The sequence below is a fragment of the Tupaia chinensis genome, unplaced genomic scaffold (genome assembly GCF_000334495.1).
Source record: "Tupaia chinensis unplaced genomic scaffold, TupChi_1.0 Scaffold143886_1, whole genome shotgun sequence".
In the NCBI taxonomy this organism is placed as follows: domain Eukaryota; kingdom Metazoa; phylum Chordata; class Mammalia; order Scandentia; family Tupaiidae; genus Tupaia; species Tupaia belangeri.
The window spans coordinates 603,047-606,416 of NW_006203737.1; the positions used below are offsets into that span (position 1 = coordinate 603,047).

General features: G+C 40.3%; 1 pseudogene; it reads left to right on the plus strand.

The window, feature by feature from the left end:
* Positions 1 to 790: 790 nt before the first annotated feature.
* The window catches only part of LOC102481949 (geranylgeranyl transferase type-2 subunit beta-like), a 19,313-nt pseudogene continuing 16,733 nt past the window's right edge, over positions 791 to 3,370 (plus strand).

The window sequence follows — 3,370 nt, forward strand, 5'->3', positions numbered from 1 at the left end:
AGTTTTCTTTTTTAAATTTGCTATAAAGGTACATGTGTTCACCAGAGAGGGAGAGAGAAAATAAGAAAGCACCCCTCAGAGGGGCTGACCACGCTGCAATCCTTTGTCCTTCACTCTCCTCTTAGGACTTTTGGGCATGCACATGTATCCAGTGTGTTTTTCAGGCCGCTGGGTCTGGGAATCAGCCACCTTAACCACCATGCTACCTGCCTGGCCCCACTTTAATTTTGCTTTTAAAATATTTTATTTAATTTTATTTATTCATTCATTTATTTTAATTTGACCACAGAGGAACAGAGTGTGTGTGAGAGAGAGAGAGAGTGAAAGTGAGAAAGCAAGCCACCAGTTCTGGGACTCAAACCATGATCGGTCATATGGGAGTGTCCAGCACCTTAACTACTGCACCACCTGCCAGTTCGCAATTTAGCTTTACTTATTTATTTTAATTTGACCACAGAGGAACAGAGTGTGTGTGAGAGAGAGAGAGAGTGAAAGTGAGAAAGCAAGCAAGCAACCAAGTCCAGGACTCAAACCGTGGTTGGCCATGTGGGAGTCCAACGTCCTTAACCACCACACCACCTGCCGGCCCCACCCACCTGAGTTTGTATAGGGGACTTTTGCCTTTACTTCAGCTGCTCAATAAATGAAGCCCCTTCCCACTTTTGTGAAAATCCCATTCGAGTCTTATTGGGAAGCAAAGCTTGTCTCTATTACAGACAAAGAAAATTCCTCATAAATCTAGAGCAAAAATATATGACCTGGGTTTGGCTAGTTAGATACACTCACTAATATGGAATCTAGCATTAGGAAAATCAAGAGGCAGAGAAAGTATAGAATTCTCTCTGGCAACAGCAGCAGCAATGACGGCAACAGTCAGCCAGTTTCCAGAGGCAGCAATGGCAGTGGTGCCAATCTAGTATTTGGTGGTTGGCAGTGATGGCCTCATCAGATTAGTTTTGAGATGGCAGTTCTGAATTTCTAGCCTCTTTGGTTCCTGCAGTTTTTCCTGAGCCTGGTTTTTTTAGACATCCTGGCTATCACTTGAGTTAAAAGACTTTTTTTTTTTTTTATATGTGATAATATACTGCACACTATCATGGTTTAGTATTATGTAATGTTATTATTATTTGCTTTTTAATTTGACCAGAGAGAGAGAGCGAGAAAGGGAAAGTGAGAAAGCAAGCCGCCAGGTCTGGGACTGGAATTGTGGTTGATTATGTGGGATATCAGTATCTTAATCACTACTACACCACCTGCCAACCCCAAGTTAACAGACTCTTTTTTTTTTTCTAATTTAAGAAGAATTGGTTTTGGTATAGAGTACATGTGCTAGTGGAAGAGACAGACAGAAAGCGAGAAATCACCCCCCGAGAAGAGATGGCCACTCTGCAATCCCTTCTCCTTCATTCTCCTCTCAGAATTTTGGGCACCCACAAACACATGCACCCAGTGTGAAGTTTTTTCTTTTTTTTTTTTTTAAGAGGTTTTTCACTATAGGGCACGTGTGCTTGCCAGAAAGACAGAGAGAGACAGAGAGACAGAAAGTGAGAAATCACTGCTGGTTCCCCCAGCGTTAGTTTTAACCTGCCATTCTGGGACTTGAACCACAGCTGACTATGTGGGAGTCCAACGATGTAACCATTATGTCACAGACTTTTTTTTTATATTTTTAAAAATTTAACTTTATTTTATTTATTTTATTTATTTATTTTTAATTTGACCAGAGAAGGACAAAGTGGAGTGGGGAGAGGAGCAAGAAAGCAAACCATGGGACCAGCAGTTGGCATAATGGCTATGTCGCTGGACTCTCATGTAGTCAACTGTGGTTCAGGTCCCAGACCCAGTGGCTTAAACTCACGCTGGGCGCGTGTGCGTGCGTGCCCAAGATCCCCAGAGGAGAAGGGATTGTGGCATGGCCATCCCCCCAGGGGGTGATTTCTCACTTTCTGTCTCTCTCTGTCTTTCTGGCGAGCGCGTGCGCCCTATAGCAAAAATCTCTCCAAACAACAACAACAACAAAAAGGAGGCAAGCAAGCCATAGTTCTGGTACTCAAACTGTGGTCGTCCATGTAGGAGTCCAGTGCTCTTAACCACCATGCCACCCTCTGGTCCCTATATCACAGAGTTTTAACAAATTCCTCCCATACTTAAAGTGATCAGAAAATGTCACATTCAACTAAGAACACTGTTCCTACTGGTATCAATAGAAATATTCAGTATAAGGGAGATAGTTATCCTGAGTCTTGCTGTAGTTTGGGGCACTATATATTAACTGACATCCTAGATTGAAACCAAGGAGAATATTCCAGATTTGTGAAGGAATTTATATCATGTCACGTGATGTATGATTGAAGAAATGTGAGTGTTTATGTTAGCCTATGGAACAGCAGTCTCAGGGAACCATAACTATCTTCAAATAATTCTATGGATGCAGTGAATTTATTACTATTGCTTGGTCTAGCACGAGAGGGCAGCACTAGCTCAAGTAGAAAGAAGTTACAGGAAAACAGATTTCTGTACTGCATAGAGACGAGCTTTCTAAAGATTAAAACTAAACAATGGAACAGAACTAGAACGCTGAGATAAACTGCCTTGAACTGAGGCACTTAACACTAGAAATACTAGATTACTGACTATTTTATTGTGTTAGATTCAGTGATCCCTGACGTGTATTGTATGAAAGTGATATGATATGATATTGTATGAAAAACAAATACCTGATGACTTCTCTGGCCAATTATTTCAGTCTCATGATTTAGAGACCATTCTGTTTTTTGGGTTCTTAAAATAGTAATTAGACATGATAGTAAAGGAACAAAAAGGTCATCATTGCCACATAGAGGTATGATAGCAATGTGAAAGACTTTATGTACCTAGAATAGAGATTAAGCACTATGATATTTCAGTAAAAAATTATGCAGTAATTTACATAATACATAACTATCATTTTTAGGCAGTTTTTTCTTTTTCTTTTCTTGTTTTCTTTTCTTTTTTTTTTTTCTTGGAGAAGTTTTTCCTTTAGGGTACATGCACTCACCAGAAAAACAGAGAGACAGAGAGACTGAAAGCGACAAATCACCCTCCAGGACAGATGGCCTTGCCACAATCCCTTCTCCATTCTCCTCTCAGGATCTTGGGCATGTACACACATGCGTCCAGCATGAGATTAAGCCCCTGGGTCTGGGACTTGAACTGTGGTCTGCTACATGGGAGTCCAGCGACATAGACATTACACCAACTGCTGGGCCCTGCAGTTATTTCTGACAGATGATAATAACAAATATCTGTGATTTAAAGGTAAAGTTCTCGGGTTTTTTTGGAGAGGTTTTATTTATTTATTTATTTATTTATTTATTTATTTATTTATTTA